Below are 24,682 nucleotides of genomic sequence, written 5' to 3'. Positions count from 1 at the left end.
AAGAGGTGAGAATGGGGGGGTGGGTTGGGGGGAAAGGCTGAGGGGCAGGAGGAGGGAGGATAGGGGATCTGTGATTGGTATGTAACATGAATAGAAAATTTCTTAATAATAAAAAAAGAAAAGAAAACATTCATTTCACTTGGATGCCAGGCATGGTGGTGCACTCCTGTAATCTCAGAACTTGGGAAGGTGGCGGGAGGAGGTGCAGAAATTCAAGATCAGCCTCTGTTACACAGAAAGTTCAAGACCAGCCTAACCTACATGAGATATAAGGCCCTGTATCAAAGAAGAAGAAGAAGAGAAGTGGGGAAGAAGGAAGGCAGAGAGGGGAAGGAAAGAAGGGACAGAAGATGAAAGGAAGGAAGGAAGATAGAAATAAGGAAGGAAAAGAATCACTAGAAAGAAGTAAGAGTTTTGCATAAATTTCATTTTCATGGCTACTGATTGAACTAAGCATGGCATGAAGTAATGAAAACTTAGAATGAATTGAAATGCTTTCTGGACAAGACAGCAGAATCCTGGGTAAACAGCCACTGTGAAGTAAGGGAGGAATTCCAGTTGGAGGAAAGCCGGAAGGGGAAGCATTAAATTCTGCTTAAAACTTTGGCCTCATTCTCTGGTTGGCTCCTGTACCATGCATGTAAAACAGTTGTCTTCTGTACCATGCATGTACAATGTGGTGATATATTGTGTCCCCCAATATATTGTGCACCCTGATAAACTTATCTGGGGTCAGAGAACAGAACAGCCACTAGACATAGAGGCCAGAAAATGGTGGCACACACTCCTTTAATCCTAGCATTCTGGAGGCAGAGATCCATCTGGATCTCTGTGAGTTCAAAGTCACACTGGAAATAGCCAGGCATGGTGACACACTCCTTTAATCCCAGGAAGTGATGGCAGGAAGCAGAAAAGCATATAAGACATGAGGACCAGGAACTAGAGATCTGGTTAAGCTTTTAGGCTTTTAGCAGCAGTTCAGCTGAGATCTATTCAGATGAGGACTCAGAGGCTTCCAGTTTGAGGAAACAAGATCAGCTGAGGAATTGGCAAGGTGAGGTTAGCTGTGACTTGTTCTGTTTCTCTGATCGTTCAGCATTCACCCCAATACCTGGCTCTAGGTTTGTTTTTATTATTCAAAATTCGTGTTACAGTACAAGTTAGCTAAACATTACACATACAGTGAACTGAGCTGAGATATGTACTACTAGCAAAAATATCAAGTTTGTAGACTTAAGCCAACCTGATTCTCCAAAACTGAAAACATCAAAACTCCTCCAAAGTATTTAATAAAACTCTGAGTCTCTGTAAGACCACATTCACAATACCAAGGATACAACATTTATTTCCTAACAAAGGCAAGGATCTGCATGCACCCTAAAAGTGAGTGATGTTCTCATTCATATTCTCCATTGCTTTGATTTATTAAAGGAAAACATGAAGCCAAAGGGTCAGAAATGGCATTGAGAAATGCACAACCATTGAAGAAAGGAATAAAAACCATAGGGAACTGGACAAATATTCGCTGCTCTGATGCCTACAAGAAGGGAGAAAGGAAATGTGTTAGTGGCTGAAGAGGCCATGGTAATGGATGAATGATCAACCCTGGCACTTTATCAGAAAGAGGTTTACCGTTTCAACACCAGTGCAGAAGTAAGTTTCCTCTAGAAAGCACCAACCCCAAAATAGTAGTCTCTTTCTTGCAACTTTAGTGGATCCTTATTACTCATAGTTTTTTTCCCAAATAATACATGATCTAGAACTTCAGGGCATATAACACAGCAGCAAAGTCAGTTCAGAGCTTGGAGGTATCCTAGATCTAACTCCTTAGAATTTGATCTTCATTGTTGTACCCCTTAATTACCCTTCTAGATTCCAAAAAACAAAGAATGTTCATCTGAAATAGACAAAGCTATTGACCTCTTGTCTCAACATCTGAAGTCCTCACTTGACTCCAAATTGTCTTTCCAACCTTTTGCTCAGTCACAGTGTGAACAACATAACTAAACTTCCAATCACTCCAACTCTTAAGGTCATTCCATATCTTGCCACATGCTAATTTTCTTTGTCTGGAAAATTCTTCCACAAAAGACTGCTGAAATTGCTTTTATTCAGTTCAGCTAAGCAGAAGTAGCTCTTTCCTTTCTTATGACTCCAGCTTCTAGGGAGATTTTTACATATTCCCTTAAATAGCATGTAATACATTGGGTTGTATGTTGTGGAATATATACTTTATACTGTGTGAAGATATGTCACTATGGTTGGTTTAATAAAAAGCTAAATGGCCAGTAGCTAAGCAGGATTTTGGGGGCAGAGAGGATGCTGGGAAAAAGAAGGTGGAGTCTCCAGCCAGATGCAGAGGAAGTGGCATGAGTAGTACAGAGAGATGAGGTAATGAGCCACATGGCAGCACATAAATTGATAGAAATGGATTAATTTAAGTTATAAGAGCTAGTTAGAAACAAGCCTAAACTATCAGCCAAGCTTTCATAAATAAGAAGTCTCCATGTGGTTATTTGGGAGCTGGCTGGCAGTACAGAAAAATCTACCTACAATTGTAATCATGGTCCATTTCAGTCTGAGAATTAGCTAGGTTACATTCATCAGTTACCAGTCATAGAACACTGATGCTGCTAAAAGAAACGGAACTCACCCCCAAATGTGATGGTGCATTGTCATTGAGATGATTGAAGTGCACTGACATGGAACCACAGAAAACCAGCCTTAGGGCTTTCCCAGATTATAGTAAGCTGTTCATCTTTATTTCTAATTCTATTTCTGGAGTATTTATACTTAAATACCTCATTTTTCGACCTTTAAATCTCCAGTATGATATACTTTCTTTCTCATTCCATGATCCTCTCTTCCTCATCATTCTCTTTTATTTGCTTCTGAAAAAATAGATCAGATCCTTTCACATGAAAATAACCTTATTACAGCATTTAAGTTACTGTGACCAGGTCTGGGGATGTAGCTCAGTGGTTTTAATCCAAGCACTACAAGGGAAAGGAGAGAGAAGAGGAAAGAGGGAGGGTGAAAGAAAGAAACAAACAAACTCCAAGTCTGCTCATCACTGTGTGCTCAGACCAACAAATCCCAATAATGGGTCCAGCTTCCAAGGCTGGAGAAGGAAAGCAAAGGCCATAAGAGGTTGCTGTAATATGTTCTGGTTCCCAGTTTACAGGTCTACCTTTCTTTCTTTTCATCTCTTCCTTCTTTCCTTTTCTGTCTGTTCTTTTAATATGGGCTTGGCATATGACCTAACTCTAGAACCAATACCAATGCTCTTTCCTCAGCCTCCCAAGAGCTAGAATTACAGGCTTGACCTGAGCCATCATTTCTAGTCCTGTATTTCATAACACCATGTGCTCCTTGACCATATTTGGGATTTTCGCATTTTATTTATATTTAATACATCATAAATAATTAGCACAATGCCTGAGGCAAAGTCAGTGTTCAACAAATATTGATGGGTTATAGAATTGAATAAGCAATAAGTGACTAAATAAATGAATAATTGGAAAGCTTAAAACTTACAGGAAATTCATGTATTGGGGCAAAAATATGTAATATGCTGCATAGTAAACCTATTATCATTGTTTTCATAGAAAAACAAAATAATTTTATGGACAATTTGACAGTAACAAGTTTTCACTCAAAGAGACCATAATCACATATTGAAACAAGTTAGAACCAATTCTCCTCAGCTGGGCTGTCTCTGCAAAGCTTCATTCTATGCATAAGAACATTGCCAGTTTGCAACTAAAAGGAATAGATCACTAGGGGAAACAGCTTCATTTTTCTATTTCTTCTCTATGGCATATTAGGTCATATACCTAAAGCTCTAAAATATTCTTTGCCACCTCTATATGATCCCACTCTGAATTCTGAATATTGAGTTTATATTGCACTCTGACTGTGATGGCTATCCTTAGTTGTTAACTTTACTTCACATGGAATGAACTAACGCCAGGCATCTGGGTACCTATATGAGGGATTTTATTATTATTGCTGTATCATTGGAAATGGAAATCCCCACTTTTAATCTGGTGGGTATTTTGAGCTGAGGAATTCTGAGATGAAAAATACACTTTTAATCCAGATCTTTTAAGGTAAGAAGAACCATTCATTCACAGGCATTAGAACCTACTTCTTCCAGATTCTGGTGTGTACTGAAGACCAGCTGAGACATCCAGTCTCATGGATTGAACAGCTACTGGATTCTTGGACTTCTCATTGGTTGACAGCTGTTGTTGGACCAGTTGGACCACAGTCTATAAGCCATTCAATAAGTCCCTTATACATATATTCATCCTATAAATTCTGTTCCTTTAGAGAATCTTAACCAATGCAGATTTTAGTTCCAGAACTTGTTCTAGAGCAACAGAAGTATAAGGATAATTTTTTTTAAGTATCTGGAATATGATTTCCAATTTGCCAACACAATGAACAAAGATGGGGATTATGCATGGGTTCAGCAACATGGACTCCCACTCACCAAGGCTGACCTGGCTACAGCTGCTGCTGAGTGCCTGATCTGCCAACAGCAGAGATTAACACTGAGGCCCAGATATGGCACCATTTCCCAGGATGATCAGCCAGCAACCTAGTGGCAGATTGACTACATTGGATCACTTGCTCCATAGAAAGGACAACACTTTGTCCTTATTGGAGTAGATAGTTATTCTGGTTACAGATTTCACTTTCCTACATGGAATGCTTCTGACAAAACCACCTTCTGTAGACTTACAGAATGCATTATCTACCATCATGGTGTTCCACACTGTTTTGCTTCTGAAAAAGGAACTCACTTCTCAGCCAGAGAAGTGCAATAGTAGGTTCATGATTATAGAATTCACTGGTCTTACCATGTTTCCACCATCCTGAAGCAGCTGGCCTAATAGAAAGATGGAATGGCCTTCTGAAGACACAGTTACAGCACCAATTAGGTGACAACAGCCTAAAGGGCTGAGGCAGGGTTCTCCAGAAGGGAATGTATGCTTTGATTCAGCATCCAATGTATGTTATGGTTTCTCTGATAGCCTGCATCAACAAGTCTAGGAAACAGGGTAAATAGTTCTACTCACTACCACCCCTAGTGACCTACTAGGAAATTTTTTTCTTCCTGTTCCCACAACCTTAGATTCTGCTGGCCCAGAAGTGAACCTAAGTGGGGAGCACTCCTGCCAGGAGCCCCTACAAACATTCCATTGAACTAAAAGCTCAGACATTTCCCTGGCCACCTTAGGGCTTCTGATGCCCATAAGGCAACAGGCTAAGAAACAAATGACAGTGTTAGGAGGGGTGACAGATCCAGATTACCATGGGAACATTAGGTTCCCTCTCCACAATGGAGATAAAAAAGATTATGTCTGGAGTGCAGGAGATCCTCTAGGGCATCTCTTGATGCTACCATGCCCTGTGATTAAAGTCAATGGGAAACTACAGCAACCTAATCTGGGCAGGATGACAAAGGGCACAGACCCATCAGGAATGAAGGTGTGGGTCACTCCTTCAGGATAGGAGCCATGACCTGCTAAGATTCTTGATGAGGGTAGAGGAGGTACAGAATAGGTAGTAGAGGAAGGTAGTTATGAATACTAGCTGAGGCCACATGGCCGGTTACAGAAATGGGGATTATAATTGACATGAGTTTTTCTTCCACATTTTGTTAAGAACGTATTTGTATAGATATTTGTGTTTTCATTCCTCAACTTCTTTATCATGCAATGTAACATCAGTTTAGAGAATATCAGTGGCTGTCATACTTATGTTGAGATACTAAAAGAATGTCCCTCAAGAGACATTGCCACCTATTCTAAAATTTATAATGTGTTTGTGGTCGAATGAGGGATAGTTATGCCATGTTAGGCTTAAGTGTGACCTGGTTAATATATAATGCATTTACAATTGTATGTGGGATAATTATACCATGCTGAGGCATTATTATGAATTGATTATTGCTTTCATTTGGAAATTAATCATGACATTAACTAAAACCCAAGTGACTGGGTACACCTGTAAGGGATTATTTTCCTTAATTAAATCATTTGAAGTGGGAAGACTCACTTTTAATCCAGGTCTTTTGAGATGGGAAGTTATACTTTTAATTCAGATCTTTTGCGGTAGGAAAGCCCACCTTTAATCTGGACCACACCTTCTGCTGGCAGCCTATAAAAAGAATCTGAAAGAAGGAAGCTTGCTCTCTTTGTCTAATTGCTCTCACTCTCACTGAGAAGTTCATTCCTTCACTTGCATTAGAGCCTACTTCTTCAGATTCTGGCACATACTGAAGACCAGCTGAAATAACCGGCTTCATGTACTGAATAACTACTGAATTCTTGAACCATCCATTGATAGGCAGCCATTGTTGGACTAATTGGACACAGCCTGAAAGGTTTCCATCCCCTTTCTGTAAGGAGTTCTTAGGAATGAAAAGAAAAGAAGCAAAGAAAAAGGTATGGTTTTGGGGAGATGGCTCAGCCCATACCTTGCTTTCTGTGCAAGTATGAGAGCCTTCGTTCTGTTCCCCAGCATTCACAAAAGGTCGGATGTGGTGGTTCAGCATGCTTATAATCCCAGTGCTGTGAAAGATGAGTAGATACTTGAGACTCTCTGGACACCCAGTCTAGTCAAATCAGTGAGTTTCAGGTTCAGTGAGAGACCTTCTCTCAAAAAATAAGATGAAGACTGATGGTTGATGTCAGTTCTGTATGCTGTGAATGTCTTGCTCTGATTGGTTAATAAATAAAGCTGTCTGGCCAATGGTGAGGCAGAATAAGATTAGGTGGGACATTCTAACTAGAGAGGAAGGAAGGAGAAAGAGCAGAGGAGATGCTGCTAGCCACCATGAGAAGCAAGATGTAAAGTACAGGTAAGCCACAAGCCACGTGGCAAAGTATAGATTATAGAAATGGGTTAATTTAAGATGTAAGAGCTAGCTAGTGAGAAGCCTGCCATGGCCATAGTTTAAAAATAATATAAGCCTGTGTGTGCTTATTTGGGACCAAATGGCTGCGGGACATGGGTGAGAGAGATTCCACAGGACCGGAGAAAACTTCTAGCTACAGAAGACCAACAGAAGAGGTCACCTGAGGTCAACCTTTGGCCTCAACATCCCCACACAAAATTATTCCCACAAAAAGCTAACCTTGTTTAAAAGAAGTTTTCAAGAAAATTGGAACTTTCTGCATTCCTGCACCTATGTAGATATTGGAAGCCCTGCTCATGATGGTAGGGGATCTCCCAGAGGGTACAAATAGCCTCATAGTGGTTAAATGTGTCATCATACCTTAAAAGACACATTATGTGACTCCCTTAGCAAAGAAGAGAAACATTCACATTTCATATCCAAAGGGAAAAAGTGGATTTTTTAGTGCTAGAATCTTCTAAGAAACTGGAAAATAAAAAATCAGTATAGCAGATGCCCCAACATAAGTTACTGGGGGATGATGTACATGGCAGTGTGCCATCGGAGTTCTAGACACTGAAGGAGGTGATGACTTTATTCCCACCAGATATATGCATAGAATCAGGACAAGGTAAATGGCCTCAGGCTCTGGGTGTCCAGAAAACCCGAGCAGGACACATTCTTTCACAGATAACTGATCAGAGATCCCCCATCTGTGATGGTTTATGCTGTCTGCTTAACAGGAGCGAGAGTCACCGAGAAGCCACGCCTCTGGGCGTGTCCATGAGGGAGTGCCTAAGCTAAGTTAACTGAAAGGTTAGACCCACCCCAAATGTAGGCAGCGCTGGTCCATGAACTAGTGTTTGGGGCTACATGAAAATGAAAAAGTGAGCTGAACATGAGTGCTCATCTTTCTGCTTCCTAACTGCACCGCGTGAGAAGCGGCCTCACTCTCCTCACCGTGCCTTCCCCACCATGGTCGACTGAACCCGAAACCGTGAGCTTAAATAAGCCCTTCCTTTGTGGTTTTGTTAGCTATTTTGTCACAGCAAGGAGGACCGCAGCTAAAACACCACGTTAACGTTTTATTTCCGGAGCAGGAACTCTCCAGGGGTTATCATGCATGAAGGGCTGTTACCGCAGTGTCTGTAACAATCAGTTGCATTCTTTTTTTTTTTTTTTTTTAAAAAAGATTTATTTATTTATTATGCATACAGTTTTCTGCTGCCATGTATGCCTACATGCCAGAAGAGGGCACCAGATCTCATTATAGATGGTTGTGAGCCACCATGTGGTTGCTGAGAAATGAACTCAGGACCTCTAGAAGAGCAGCCAGTGCACCGAGACATCCCTCCAGCCCCACCCTATCACATTCTTAACATTATTTTTTTTTTATTTTGCAATACAATTCAGTTCTACATATCAGCCACGGATTCCCTTGTTCTCCCCCCTCCCGTCCCCCTCACCTTCCCCCCAACCCCCCCCCCATTCCCATCTCCTCCAGGGCAAAGCCTTCCCCACAGACTGAGGTCAACCTGGTAGACTCAGTCCAGGTAGGTCTAGTCCCCTCCTCCAAGGCCGAGCCAAACAATCCTGCATAGGCCCCAGGTTTCAAACAGCCAACTCATACAATGAGCACAAGATCTGGTCCCACTGCCTGGATGCCTCCCAAACAGATCAAGCCAATCAACTGTCTCACCCATTCAGAGGGCCTGATCCAGTGGGGCCCCCTCAGCCATTGGTTCATAGTTCATGTGTTTCCATTCATTTGGCTATTTGTCCCTGTGCTTTATCCAACCTTGGTCTCAACAATTCTCGCTCATATAAACCCTCCTCATTCTCGCTAATTGGACTCCCAGAGATCCACCCGGGGCCTAGTCATGGATCTCTGCATCCAGATCCCTCAGTAGTTGGATGAGGTTTCTAGCACAACAATTAGGGTGTTTGGCCATCCCATCACCAGAGTAGGTCAGTTCGGGCTGTCTCTCGACCATTGCCAGCAGTCTGTTGTGTGGGTATCTTTGTGGATTTCTGTGGGCCTCTCTAATCAGTTGCATTCTTAAGAGACTTCCATTATGGGCAAAAAATGGTCTATAATTGGATACATAAATAATACGAGAATATGTTCCAGTCCTCTAAGTTAAGATTAGTTAGATTCTTCTGATCTCATGATGGCTACTTTACCTTCTAAAATGTATGTCCTTGTTAGAGAGTTGATTAAGAATATACATAACTGGATTAGAATTATGTATCTCATTTGCATTATGAATTTAGAATTATTTTAGCACAATAATTCAAGCAAACAATATAGAACAAGCACGAAGCATATAAAATAATATTGGTTAATAGGTATTTAATCATTTCAAGCATCACATGTATCATAGCCTAATTTTTCTCCTAAACTAATATGCTGTCATTAACAAATATCATCGTTCTTCAGTTGCTAAAATAAAATGTAGTATACATAAATCCTGCTACAATAGGAACTTAACCACAGTTTCAGAATACTTCTATAAAGAATAGTAGAAAAGATGCATTTTTAAAGAAAAAAATGTGTTTGGTTACTTCTAATAGGAGGTGAAATGAACATATAGGCAATATCATAAGACTATCAACTACACCGCTAGTGACATTTGTAAAAGGAAAAGGGAATATTTCAGGTAAGAAGGTTCTTCATCTTTTTCAGTGCAGTTTAGCAAGTATCTCTGGGCCACCCTACTGTCCTGCCTGACACATACAATGAATGAGAGACACTACTGGCCAAGTGTCTAGGTACAAGCTAACCATAAATAAAGTGTGAACCACAAAATGTCAGCAACTAGACACTTACATGTATGAGAAAACACAGACCCTCTTCCCTTGCGTGGACACCAGCCAGCTTCCTTTGTCCTGGGGTTGCTGGTCATCCTCATTGTGTATTCAGAGATATCCATGAGAAGCAGGATAAGTCACTCAAATTTCTTATCTGCAGCCACTTGCTACACTTCTTTATATCCCCACTGCACTGAACACAGGGTGTTTCAGCATCAAAACACTGGAACCAGAGATCCTACTCTTTTTTTATGTTGGTTACTTCATAAATTTATTAAGGTAAGTAAAAGAAATACTGTTCTCAGTTCTCATGAAACCCAAGTAGCTGCCATTGCTGCCAGGAAAAAAAAAAAACCACTGATGGCAAAATAAGCATAATGTTGAGTTACTATGAAGGCTGGGTTTTTTTTTTTTAACTTCATCAATTTTTTATAAGGGAAGCTTTGAAAGGACCAGCCCATGGATCACCAAAGGAACTTAAAGTGTTTGTGTTGCTTCAAGAGTGATGTGATCTTCTAAACAATTTTAAGTTTACAATGTAAATTAAATAGAATTTAGAAACATTTTAACAATTGTGGGATAAATGTCCCCAGAAGCAGTTAAAACAAAATTGCTAATACAATTTAAGTATATGACTCACAAAATAGCTTATTTCCCTGAAATTTACACTCTGGGAAAAGCAAGTGTCAGACTGCCTCTTATGTAAAATGATGGAGGTGTGGAAATAAAACATGGACTATCTCTGATAGAAGCATATAGTGGAAATCTGTGACCGTTCAAAATGATACTTTGTTCTTAATATAGTAACTGAAAGTCACATTTATTTTGGTGTTTTGTCATGGAGTACCAGAGTCCCCCAGCATCATTCTGGTCTCTTGGCCTCTTCAAACAATATAACCATATGCACAGTTATTTCAACTCTGTCTACGCATGCCTCTGGCCAGCCTCATCTAGAATGACCTTCAGTCTTTGTTGAGTATTTTCTAGAAGCTGTAAAAGCACTGTTTGCCTCCAAGTTGGAATGACACCAACTTCCCAGAGAATGGCACGTCAAATCCAGCCTGATATGTAAAAGGAGTTTTCAACAGGAGCTACTTAGGACCCTAAGTCACCATAGATGCCACCACCCTACATGCCTTGTGCCTTAGGTCAGTCTAGAGCAGAAATCTGGGCTTAGAGTGCCACCTACTGTCACAACATCAAAAGTGACTGTACAGCATATGACAGCCAAAAACCATAAGCACACTCCATCTTTCCACTCTCAGGGATTTTGCTGATCTCAGCAAACACTGACTATGTGAGGAATGGCTCTGTTTGCTGGAGCCTAGCATGTAAACGGCAGCTTCCTGACAACGGGACTCCTCTGGCTGGGCTTCAGAGGAGAGCAGCCATGCACACACTAGCACAGCAGAAGTGTCAGATAATGCGACCATTTCCACGACTGAGCAAGCCAGGCTTTGCTTTTGGACAGGAAAAAAAATCTGACTTGAAATCATTATTACAATATTTGTTGTGACAATCTGTTGAAATTAATATAAACTCGTACAGAACTCAACTTTTTAAAATTATTTTTAAGGTTGTAATATAATTACATCATTTCCCTCTTCCTTTCAATGTTTTAACGTAAGTGTGATATAATGTTCATCCATCATGGAGACAAGCACATCCGTATCTACAGTATTAAAACCAAGGAAATACAACTTGACAGCAGAGCTCATTTTTGTCAGTGGACAATATTTTTAAATCTCATTCAGCAAGAGTTGCAACATAAGAAAGCAATGTGTAAGTGAAAGATGGTATCATTTGCTTCAACAAATCAAACTTGAGAAGGAATTTTCCATTGTCAACTTCATGTGAGGACAGATGCAGTATATTATATCACAATAAAAATGTTCAGTGGACAAAAGAATTAGGTAAGTTGGGTGTAGTCTCTATAGAAGCTATGTTTCACAATAAATAAAAGAGAACAAAACCAAAGATTTTTAAGAGCAAATCTGTAAAAGACGTACTAAGTAAGTCAAATAAATATAGAAATACAATTAAAGAGATGATATAATATAGTCTTATAATTTATTTCAGAGAAGTTAAAAAGTAAGTTATGAGTGGTATCTAGAAATATGAGATAAGTAAATTTAACTGAGTATGAATGGTATATATTGGTTACTTTTCTATTTCTGTGATAAGACACCATGAGCAAGACAATTTATAGAAGAAAGTTTATTGGAGGCTTATGGTTTCTCTGGTTAGAGTCCATGACCATCATGGCCAGAAACACCAGGCGGGCATGGTGCTGGAGCAGTAGCTGAGAGCATGCATCTTGATCCATGAGCACAAGGCAGAAGGAGGCATCTCAGGGATTCAGAAATCTCAAAGCCTGCCCCCAGTGGCACACCTCCAACAGCCCCCCTTCTAGTCCTCCCCAAACAGTTACACAAATTTGGGACTGACTGAGTATTCAAATAAATGAGCCTGGAGGACCATCTCATTCAAGCCATCATAGTGTACTTTGGCTAAACTAGTAACCCTAACTTCCCATTTGCTAAACCATAACCCTAACCAATATTCACACGGAATTCAGCTGAAGCCAATTTGTGCTACCCAGCTTCTTTTCCAGCTCCACCCACCTCCATGTACTGGAAAGAGTTTGGGGCCCAGGTCACTGGGCAGCGTTACTCATAACAGTAGAGCCAGAGGGTACTTCTTCAGAAACTCCAAATGAGGAAGAGAAAATATTCACTGTCTAGTACACATGGGCTACTATAACAAAATACCTAAGACACTGAGTAGTTCATAAAAGACAGGAATTACTTCCTCCAGATTCTGGAGGCTGAAGAGACCAACATGAAGAGAGGGGTAGATTCAATGATAGGGATGCATGCCCACTTCACCACAAGCCTCTTCTCACTGCTGCCTCACATGGAAGAAGGTGGGGGCTCTTCCTGGGATCTCTATGGTAAGGGCACCAATCTCATTCTTAAAAGCTACATCTTCATGATCTAATCACTTCCTAAAAACAATGCCTCCTGTTTTCAATAAAAGGAAAAATATATTGTACAATGATAGATTGCTTCCAACACATCCAGATAAATGTTTTTGGTTTTTGGTTTGGTTTGGTTTGTGTGTTTTTTTTGTTATGTGGGGGGGGGGAGTATTTTGCCTAAGGAAATCTTGCTGCAGGTTCAAATATCAATAAAAATGTTGAAGTTTCACTGTGTGGATTTATCACATTAAAAAAATACCCTGCCTCTTACAGCCGTCACTCTGTGGTTAAGATTTCAATTTATGAATTTGGAGGAGACTTGTTCATTTCAGTTCATGGAGCGGTGTATTTCCCTAAACTGGTCGGCTAAATACAGAACTATAACTTTGTCTGAAATGTGCCTGGCCATCACATAAATATCACCTATGGGCTATGATCTTCCAGCCTTTCCGAAAATGGAAAGAAGAAACAATTAAGATGACTTTGGTTAATGATCAAATACAAGCCTTCAATGTTTCTGAGTTCTAATCTACCATCTCCTCTTCTCTCTTTCTGGTTTCATTAACTAATGGAGGCCACTGTTTTTCCAGGAACTATTCCCATTTCTCCCACAGACCCCAGGGTTTACTTCAGCTCTCTGTCAGGTATTACAGCTTACTGTTAAAATGGCACATCCGTGCCTAAGGTTTTAGTGTCAAGCCCCCCTCTGCCAGTGTCAATGCTCCACACAACAGAGCTTGCCCTGGCTTCTTCTTTTGTGTCACTCTGCCTCAGGCTGAGCTCTCACACATCAGTCCCCGGTTTTCCCTTGAGAGATGTGCACACACTGCTCACATTGCCTGACTCCTAGGCCCTGCTCTATCTCTTAGATAAATGTCATTCAAATACCACTTTCCTATCCTTCTACCAGGAAATGTGTGTTCCTGTCCATTTTGATCCTTCTACAGGCGAGCTAATGATATAGTTAAGTACAAGCCTCTTCTATTCCCTAAAATGATTTACTATATTAAAATACAGCTATATAATTTAATCTGAATTATTAGCTTCATGATGAGCCTAGAAAAAATGTGTTTCATCACCCTGAAATCAGATAAGGGCTTCTTATACTATCATTGAATGGAGAGAGAAGCTCATCTGTCTACTCAGGCTAAAGGTTATCAATGTGGTCACTATGGTTACATAATAGAGCTACAATCATCAATGTATCCATTCTGTTGTCCTGTCTCCCATCACCTCATCAACACTTTTTCCTGCTTGTAGCCTGTTTCTCTAACAAGCAGATTTTTGTATGGATCAAAGGGATAGTAAGTAAACGTAAAAACCATGATGTAATGACTGGAACAGAGACATGAAACTGGGATCAGGGCCAGCGAGATGACTCATTTGGTAAAGGTGTTTGCCACCAACCCTCATGACCTAAGTTCTATCCCTAAAACATATTGATTTACAGGAGAGAACTGAATATCACAAGTTTTCCTCTGACCTCCACAGGTGCCCGTGGCATTTGTGTGGGCACAGACTTAACACAAGATAAATCAATAAATATAAGAAAGCTGGGACAACATAATTAAAGTCCAAGTGAAATATTATTGAAGTAGAAAGGTCAGAGATGTGGTCAAAACCCAATAACTACATATCAGTATGTTTGCACTAGTAAGAGAACAAGGTTCAAGGTCAGATCTTCCATTCCCACACCATCATCTCTCTGCTCTGTGTCTTTGGGAAAGAAAGAGGAGCTGGGAACTGGGTTGATCATCAACAGCCAATTCTCTTTTTATTATTTATTATTAATATTATTATTATTATTAAGAAATTTTCTATTCATTTTGCATACCAACCACAGATTTTTCTATCCTCCCTCCTCCCACCCCCCAGCTTTTCCCCCAACCCATCCCCCATTCCCTCCACCTCCAAGGCAAGGTCTCCCATGGGGAGTCAGCAGAACCTGGTACATTCAGTTGAGGCAGGTCCAAGCCCCTCCTCCCTGCACCAAGGCTTCGCAAAGTGTCTCACCATAGGTACTAGGCTCCAAAAAGCCGGCTCATGCACTACAGAAGGGTTCTGATCCCACTGTCTGGGGGCCCCCTAAACAATTTAAGCTAAACAACTATCTCACCTATCCAGAGGGCCTCGTCCAGTACCATGGGGGCTTTTCAGCTATTGGTGCACAGTACATGCATTTTTAACAGCCAATTCTTTTTTTCTTTTTTTTTTTTTTTTTTTTTTTTTTTTTTTTTTTTTTTTGAGGATCAAGCCCAGGCTCTTTAATTTATGGGCAAAGAAGACATTACTTGCCCAGGTCCCAACCATTCTGTGTGAGGGGTGGGCCACCATTCTTCCCACAGCTGCTACAACGCCCCTGCCTTTTCAAAGACCAGGGCAGGGTGAGGAGGGGAACAGGAACCGCCTGTTTCCTGCTGGCTCCCTAGAACCCAGGGAAGCTCACACTACGACTTCAGTCTCGCCCTGCCACATCTAGAGCAGGTGCTCAAACTCACCGCTGAGCCAGCATCCCCAGCCTTCTTCAGGGCAGTCGGAGCAACCCAGGGAGTAGCACAGGGATATCTGAGGCTGAGGCCCAAAACTTTGTCACTTATTTGGTTTCTAACATGCCCCTCTGTCCCTGAACAATGAGAATGAGTCACGGTGAAGGAAGGTGCCAAGAACATGGGGATCACCTGCATTAGTTACCACTCGGGTTTCAGTGGTCCCCTATCTTTCTCTGACCATAACTCAGCACTCCAGCACCCATCTTCCTGTACCAGGGCCCACTCTAAGTCCAGCAAGTACCCTTGCCCAGTCAAGCCTGACGACCTGAGTCTAATCTCTGGACTCCACAAGGTGGAAAGAGAAGTGACTCCTGCATATTGTCCTCTGACTGCCCTCTCCCACCCTCCACATTTGAGCATAAAAAAAAACCCAGCAACATCAAACCCCACCACCCTCTGCCCTCACATGCTTTGGGAATGCTGTCTTCTCACTTCCTAGACTGAGCCTTTGTTTGAGCAACGAGATGGAAACGCCTGCCTCTTCCTTGGACACACAACCTACTTTTCACCAGCTTCCCTTGCACTTTCAGCATAGGCATTAGGGAGCACTCTGTTCTAAGACAGTATACCACCCCCTCTGTCTTGACCCTTCCTGGCCTGCCAGCGGAGAACTCAGCCCTCAAGATCCTGCCATGAGCCCAGCGTCTGCTCTGTTTCTGGACTTCATTCACGTGTCTACTCAGAGTGGTCACCTCATGCTGTGATTAGCTTACACAGCATAGCTTCCTCTGCCTAGCTGTGATCCTATCTAGCCCGGAGTCATGGCAAGTAGGTGTCATGCCCCATGTTCTATAGAGACCCCTTAGAAGTGGCCATGTCGGGGGATTCTAGCACTTTATCAAGGTTCAGGAGTGTGTGTGTGTGTGTGTGTGTGTGTGTGTGTGTGTGTGTGTGTGTGTGACAGAGGCTGCTGGGTGGGCCTGATACATAAGATTGTCTCTCCCATTCCCCTAGGGGAACAGTTAACTCTTTTCTTTTTGTGATGGTTGGCAAATCTGCTTTTTGAGACAAGAGTTTTCCTTCTTCGGCCTCTACTACCCAAGTCTGCATACTTTCTTGGAGGGGTGGAGTTTGAGGCACTTTCACTCTGCATCTTAGGCTGGCCTTAAACTCACTATGTATCCTAAGATTCTCATCTGGTCTCCCTCCCTCCAGTTCTTTGCTTATTTTTTTTTAATTTTATTTTTTGCCAAATGCTATTTATTGAAGGAGGGAGGAGGTCTTAAATACAGGCTTACAGCACAATGGGAGGGCAGAAGTTTGCTACCAATGTTTTACAATCTTGCATCTAAGCTGTTAATGCCCATTATGCAGAATACACAGACAAGGAACTTTCCTTAAGCATTCAGGAGGGTGGAACCCGGCAGGGAATTAGCATAGGGAGGGTATCAAGGTCAAGGTCAACAATCAAGGCAACAGTTACCCAAAATGGGGGCCAGGGCCCTACAGGTCCCCCTTTTACTAGAAAATGAGCTTCTGACTTAGGTTGCGTGGGATGTCAGCAGGTCACCTTACCCGTCACGGAGACGCCTGCCCAGGCCACACAGGCACTCTGTCTTAGGTTGGTGAGCACCCCCCAGGTATTACCCATCTCTGAATACTCATTATCATACAGGCTCAACTGTGTGTGAGGTGCAGAGTTAACTGTTGCCAAAGATCTCAAAGTGGCGCTGGGCTTGCAATCTGTGTGTTCAATACAGAAAAGACCAACAGAAGTCCTAATGGCAACTGAACCATTCCCTTCCTTAATGAGCCTTATTGCAAATTGGAGTCCTTGTAAGATGGTATCCCAAAAGCAAATGGATCTTGAGTTTATAAATTTATAATTTTCAAAGCCAATTGAACTGTATATAACTATTGAATTCAATTTATCATGCCCAATAGAATGAAAAATTAATTAACTGTGGTAACTACTTTTGCTGCCAGGGTCTCCACTGTGCTAGCTGTAGTAACCAATTATGAAATGGTAATCCCAGAAACAGTAGCAGTGGTGGCCACCACTGCTATAGCAGCAACAATGGCAGCAGCGATGTCAAATTCTCTTCCGGAGCGTGTGGGCATCCACTGGCATGGATACAACTCCAAGAACACAAACCACCAAGGCCCATTTTTCTTGATCCCAGCGCAACTTAAGCTGGTACCTCTGCAAAAGAACAACTAAGAACCATAAAGAAAAAACAGGCAACTCACAAGGAGTATAACTAATGGTCTCATAATGACTACATTCAGGCTCATAAATTTTAAGGTATCTTCAAAGGGGGCTAAATGAATTTCAGGAGGCCAATAAATTCTGCACAGAGCCACTCCTGAAAAGTAGATACTACACCAGCTTGAAGAGGATTGTGAAAATGAAAAGGCTTAGTTGGCATGCTACTGTTAACAAATGGAGGTCAGTGACCTTCAGGGTTATCCTTATTTTCTAAGGTGTCTGGGTGACACGTTCTCAAACATACTTGAAAAAGCAGTTACCATACATTACCTTCTGTAGAACCCAACCGCATGGCTACAGTTCCTAGGCTTATGTTAATGCTTGCCAAGGCTGGCCATATTGGGCTCTCAATCCCCATTGTCATCAGAAGGGGAGAGTTTTTCATGAAGGCCCAATAGGTCTCTGCCATGTTGGGCTTCAGCAGCAGCCACAGAGAGCACACAGAACTCAGGAATCCAAAGAGGAACCTCATTGTCCTGAGGAAAGACATAAACAGAACCAATTCTTTAATCAAGTACTCCTTCACAATCAAGCTTCCATAAAAACCCAAAGAATAGGCTTTGGAGAACTTCTGAGTGGCTGAACATATGGAATGTGACATACCTACAAAAAAGTTCATGGAGGCCCCAAGGTGCCCTTCCCTCACACCTTTCCTCTACACATCTCTTCTACCTACCATTCCTGAGTTACACTCTTTTTATATAAATAAGAAATTATAAGAATAACTATTGGTTCCAAAACACCAAGCAGATACCAAAATCTGTTTGTATCCTTTATATAAAATGTTGTGGAAATTGCATATAGCCTATGCACATCCTCACATAAGCATGAAATTACTTCTGGGTTACTTGTATAGTTTATACAATGTAGATGCTATATATGTTGTTACACTGTGTTATATAGGAAACAATGACAAGACAAAAGTCAGTACATGTTCAGGGCCTATGCAATCTTTTTAACTTTTAGATTTATTTATTTTATGTGTATGAGTGTTTTGCCTGCATGTATGTATATGTACCCTATGAATGCCTACTGCTCATGGAGCACAGAAGAAGGCACTGACTTCCCAGAAACTGGAATTAAGGTTATGAGCTACCACGTGGGTACTGGGGACCAATCATAGACTCTCTGCAAAAACAGTGAATGGTCTTAGACACTGGACTATCTCTCCAGTCCAGGACCTATTTGGATATAAAATGTCCCCTAAGTCTCATGTGTTGACATCCTAGTGCCTAGCTGATAGGGTTATTGCAATGGGCTTGACTAATGAGAGTGCTAGCTTCATTAGTGTACTGGTGAGTCCATAGTTGAATGGTCTATAAGGAAGTGGAGCCTAATTGGAGGAAGTAGGTCACTAAAGAGGAGCTTTTGAAAAGTCTCATAAGACTCTCTCTGTCTCTCTGTCTCTGTCTCTGTCTCTCTGTCTCTCTCTGTCTCTGTCTCTATCTCTGTCTCTGTCTCTCTCTGTCTCTGTCTCTATCTCTGTCTCTGTCTCTCTCTGTCTCTCTGTCTCTCTCTCTCCTCTTTCTCAGCTACCATGAGGTGAGCATCTATGTTCTGCTTTTGCTTCCCACCATGATGTTCAGCCTCACCTCATGCCAGAAGTAATTGGACCCAAGGCCCAAGGTTTGGGACCCTTTATAGAAAACACTCCCAAACTCTGAGCCATGAAAAGTCTTTCCTCCTTTAGAATGATTTCCACCTCTATTTTGTCTTAGCACTGGGAAGCCAGCTACTATATGAAGTATACACATGAAAATCTACCAAAATGTCAATAGTTTTATCGGAAATTATAGAATTTTTCACTCTTCATCTCCACCTCTGTCCTTTCCTGGATGTTGCAATATTCGACAATAAAAAATATTATCTCTATAATCAGGGAAAAACATTGAAAGAAGAAAGAAAAATTGCTATTTAATGAGGTAGATAAATTAGGTCTTGGAAACATTGTCCTTAATATTCTAAAAGTTGTTACCTGTAGGAAGATGGAAATACTCAACTTTAAATCACTTGTGGGATTATAGGATCTCTTAGAGGAAACAAAGATGTATTTAAATTGGCTTCCAGAGGCACATCGAGGTCCCCTGGAAATACCTGGTGCCCAGAGGTTAGAGAGTAGTTAGGTGACAGATTGACACATTGACTCAAATTTTCAATAGGAAGTTTTTCTGGGGGTAGGAGCAGTCCAACACACACACACACACAAACACACACACACACACACACACACACACACACACACACACACACTACCAGTCTTTTGGGGTCATTGATTACTTATGCCAGGGTTCTACCAACTAACTGTAGCTCAGAGAGAAGATAGCTCTAGTTCAATCTGTGTGACTAGGAAGAGTCATCGTGATTTCATACTTGTTTTCATGCCTCAGTATACAGTCACCATGCTGTCATACTTCAGGGTGTAAAGAGCATTTTAACGATGCACTAGAGAAAGTGCATGTTGGACAGAATGTCTATGCTCATATCTACGATGTCTTCCTTAATTGAAGGTTGTAGTCCCAATCAACCATGTAATCTATTATATGTGGATAACCTGAGAACCCTATATTGTTACTTAAATTAGGCAGATTAGAACAGAGTTGTAAAGAGTTCTTTTCACAAAGTAAAGATGATATAGGAAATCAGAATCCAGAATAATTTATTTTATTTGAAAAAAATTGTTAATGAAATAGGAAATTAATTCATGAAGGAATGGCCTTGTTACTTGTGAATATAATTTTAAATTGGCTTCTGCTTACTTTAGAAGATGAAAGGATGGTAGCCTAGGAATTAAACATACTATATATTGTACACCCTCTCTATCAAGATCTTTTGGGTGTTGTGTATCCTCATGATAACCCTACAATTCAGGCACTGTTATTCTCTCTACAATGTGTGAGTTAAGTACTGTGCAAGGTTTATGCAGCTGAGAAACCAGAGTCAACACTTTATAAAATCTCTTGTCCCCAAAACAACTCCTCTTGAGCAACAGAGTATCCCATAAAAACATCTTATCAACAGAACAGGAGGTAAGAATACTAGTCACAGTAGCTGCTATAGCTGCAGCCTAGAAGTAATTTGAGGGACTGCTTGTTCTAATCAATCCTACAACTAAGCCCTTGCTCAGAGGAAGAGTCCAGAAGGTAAGTGAATGAAGCTTCCACTGCATTCTGAGCAATGAAAGAATTCACTCTGTATCCACATGATGGCGGTAGTAAGAAGAGTAGAATAATAATTCTGTAAAAAAGAAACCAACATTAATTTTACCTTCCCCAGTGCTGTTTACTATCAACTCCTTTTAGAGCTCCTACAACTCTTTGTTTAGATAAACATCTTTCTTGTCAAGAACAAGGGCACTTTCTAAACAGTTGGAAAACCGGATGAAGAAGGAAACAAATGTCATCATCAGTACTGCATATGTTCTCCTAAAGAAACTGTCCAGGGCAAGTGGGTGGTAAATTGTTCAATGATTCCTTCCTTGGGCTACAGTCAGAACCTGAGTGGACAATATCCTTTACAAACAATGCACTGCTCTTTCTTGATGGTAAAAAGGCGGCGGGGTGGTAGGGGAGTGTTTCATGATCCACATTTTGTTTTTCTTCCTTTGCTGATGCACAATAATAAGGACCAATCTCCCACCAAGCCTTTAGAGGCAGATCAACACAGCCAGAAGGACCAGGAACCAAAATGTTACCTACAACAGAAAGAAGAGCAAGACGAGCAGAGGTAACAATGCCCTGGGTGTTGCCCCACACTCCTTCCTAACCCCTGTACTCTCACTCTCTCACTCTCTCTCTCTCTCTCTCTCTCTCTCTCTCTCTCTCTCTCTCTCTCTCTCTCTGTGTGTGTGTGTGTGTGTGTGTGTGTGTGTGTGTGTGTGTGTGTGTGTGTCATTGTTGGGTCGTTACAGTGTAGCTTTGCTGCACTGCTAAACTAATTGAAGTTGTATAGATCTGTCTGTTGGTAGTGGTATTTATATGAGTTTTATCAACCAAAATCAGAACATCAAAAGGCATTGTATTCATCTACATTATAAGAAGTAGCATAGAGTCTTCCTCCAGTTTTCTCCCACTTTTCTGGTTTGTTTCCTACTTGGCCTTTAAAGAAAACTCACATCAGTGTTCTGGAGTTTCCTCTGACGAAATTTGAAACTGGCCTTTCTGATGTTTATAATAGTAAAATAAGGTTTACTAAAATTTACTTGGAAAATAAGATTAGATTATTAATACCTCAAGTCCTACATTATGGATTAAAAAATATCAACTTCTCTAGACATGTATATGAAATCATCATCATGTATAGTGTCAGGAAGTTTAATTTTTATTTATCATGAGCATTGTCCTCCATTGTCTTTAACTCTCCTCTAAGACGACAATTTTCTTTTTTAAATATAATTTATTTATTTGTATTTTATGTACATTGGTGTTCTGCCTGCATGCATATCTGTGAGAGAGTGTCAGATCCCCTGGAACAGGAGTTATAGACAGTTGTGAGCTGCCATGTGGGTGCTGGGACTTGGACGAGCAGCCAGCATTCCCAACCACTGAGCCATCTCTCCAGCCCCTAAGATGACAATTTTCATGGGTGATGTACATGACACTATGTCTTTTTTCTTGTCACACCATGACCTTCACCTGAAAGATCTCTGTATCCTGAAGGAAAATTTATAAAAGTTAATTAAAATATAGTTTAACTTAAAACAATAATTGCACATGCATTTTATCTATTTTTGTTTATTCTATTATTAGATGTTTTGATGGAAATGTTAATTAATAATAAAATTCTAATTAATATTAGGAACACACCTCCAGCATCTCATCATTTGAAATTCTGGTGACTAACAGTTTGACAAATGTCATCTTTAACATCTTAATGATTGTCTTCCTAGGTCTAGATTACCAAAAGTTTTCAGCAAAAAAAGATGTTGTAGGTCATCAAATAATCTTTGATACCTAGTTAGATAGCAATCCATTGGGGGTTTTTAGCTGTTTGTCTCATATATTATAGTAAATGTGGAATTCTGTGAATTAATACAAATAAATGACATTATTTTAACCTATGGTTTAATGTCCCCTATATTCTTTGTATGTGTATCTTCAAATTAAATTGTCTCAGCTCTGACAGATTTAGGTAAAGGCTATTTTAGTTTAATAAGTTATAATATTTTCATATGAATATATAGTATATAGCATATGAATTACTTTTTTCTTAAAAGCATAAATATCTACCATAAGCATTTTGAACCCTGTGTCCATTTTGAAAGTCAAATACTGACAATAGAACCCTATTGTGAATCCTAGTGTATGTGGCATAGTTTGTGTTGAGTAAGAGAGCACATAACAAGGGCATCACATTCACAATGGGAGATGAAGATGCTTTTAAAAAGCAGCTTGAGCTGAAAGTTTTCTATCTTAGTAAAATAGCATGTGCACATGCATGAAGAAATGTTAGTAATTAAAAATACAAAGACAAGACAAAACACAGTCTTTGCAAAGCACTAAGAGTTACAGTCATGATTTCAGAGTTTTTAAGTTCAAGGGATGTAAGACAAGTGTGATTGGTGCATGGGCTAAAGACAACCTTGGAGTTGCATGATGTAGCATATACATTGTATTTCTAAGACTTTATCTCTGCTGGGCGGTGGTGGTGCACACCTTTAACTCCAGTACTCAGGAAACAGAAGCAGGCAGATCTCTGTGAATTCGAAGTCAGTCTGGTCTACAAAGTTAGTTCCAGAACAGGCAGAATTGTTACACAGAGAAACCCTGTGTTGAAAAAGCAAAACAAAAACAAAATGTCAACAACACAAGACAAAGAGAATTTCTGTTTCGAGAAACTGATGAAAGTCACTGGATGGGGAAAACACTACCCATGGACTCCTTCCTTGGCTCCATCACAGCAGAGTGAAATTGCAGAAGTGGAAGGGGGGGAGGATAGTGAGGAACCAAACTAGGCTTTTGTGTGTTTGGGGTGAATTTTTAGTGTGTTCTGTGAGATTACTGATTTTCATTTCTCTGGCTCATCCTTTACCTGAAAATAATAGCTTGCCTTGCCTGGATCCATTTTTGAACAGAGAAAAGATGCCACAGACTCTTCATCCTTTTCTCCTCAACAGTCCCACTGCCATGATACACATGCTCTGTTCGCACACTTTCTTTAAACTGTAAGTATTCAGTCTGTCTTTATTCTCCCTTTTATTTCTCTTTTCTCTTCTTACTTCACAACTATATTCCAAAAATCAAAAAGTCAGCCTGGACTCGCTCCTTTATGGGAGTCAGTCCTTGTGGCCAATGTGTCTAGATAGCAAAGTTACGTACGGGGAGAAAAGAGTATTTCCTAATGTGATAAGACATGGTTGCCATCATTTCTGTTTTAACCTTTGCCAGAATCACTGTCCAGGTGATATTCTCAGGAGAAAGACAACTGACGTGGAAAGGAAATGGAGAGGAAACATTTGTCCTGTCCTGCTCCATATAAGAAGAGGAGAGTGCCCTAGCCTTCAATCAGCCATGCAGGAAGCCCTCCATCCAGGTCTTTAAGCTCTTTGGATACAAGGCAGCCAAAGAAAAATGTGTAATATGGGGTAAGGATATGATCAAATGAAGAAGAAAAACCTCCATTCTACCACAGCCCAGAAAACAGAAGCTGTGATAGTGAAGACATGTGACAGGGACAATCCTTTCTATAATTAGTCTGTAATCACGTTTAGACACCCAAGAAAATGAATATGGGGGAGATGGAACAAGGTTGAGTTTTAATGATGTAGGGCTACAACTATAAGTAAACAGAACAGAACAGAAAGATAAGCCACATGGAAGAAAAAGCAAGAACAAGGCACTTAAGACTCTAAAGTGTGTATTGATTTGCAGAGTAAAAACTGAGGCTGGAGGATTCCAGGTGCGTGGTTGATAGAGGCAAATGAGATAGGGAGGATTCTCACATCATTGTCCTTGATGATACTAATTCCACTAACTGCGAAACTGTTACAGAAGGAGGCTATAATCTAGCCTGCAGAGTTTTCTTCTATATCACACTTATGATTAATAGTAAAACAAGTGGAGCTTGCTATTAAGTTTAACACAGCAAGAAGAAACTTCTTCCTAATAATTGTCTCTTGCTGAGAATTAGTGTAGGAGTATGTGAGAGATAGTCTGGTCTGCTGGCTCAGACGGCTGACTCTATAGCTGGACTTAATGAGTTAAGGCATTCAATTAGCTTGCGAAAGT

General features: G+C 40.7%; 1 protein-coding gene across 2 annotated transcripts in view; it reads right to left on the bottom strand.

Moving 5' to 3' along the window:
• LOC128096621 (olfactory receptor 13C8) overlaps positions 1 to 24,682 on the bottom strand; it is a 112,829-nt gene that overhangs the window by 39,268 nt on the left and 48,879 nt on the right. For both annotated transcript variants that reach the window (XM_052716403.1, XM_052716402.1), the window contains exon 3: positions 17,730 to 17,935. The gene's annotated coding sequence lies outside the window, so the exon portion shown is untranslated. The remainder of the gene's footprint in view (positions 1 to 17,729; positions 17,936 to 24,682) is intronic.

Source organism: Peromyscus californicus, unplaced genomic scaffold (assembly GCF_007827085.1).
Source record: "Peromyscus californicus insignis strain IS unplaced genomic scaffold, ASM782708v3 Scaffold_5__1_contigs__length_169319896, whole genome shotgun sequence".
NCBI lineage: Eukaryota > Metazoa > Chordata > Mammalia > Rodentia > Cricetidae > Peromyscus > Peromyscus californicus.
Note: the sequence above shows the minus strand (reverse complement) of the source record. Positions and strands in the feature narration are given on the sequence as shown.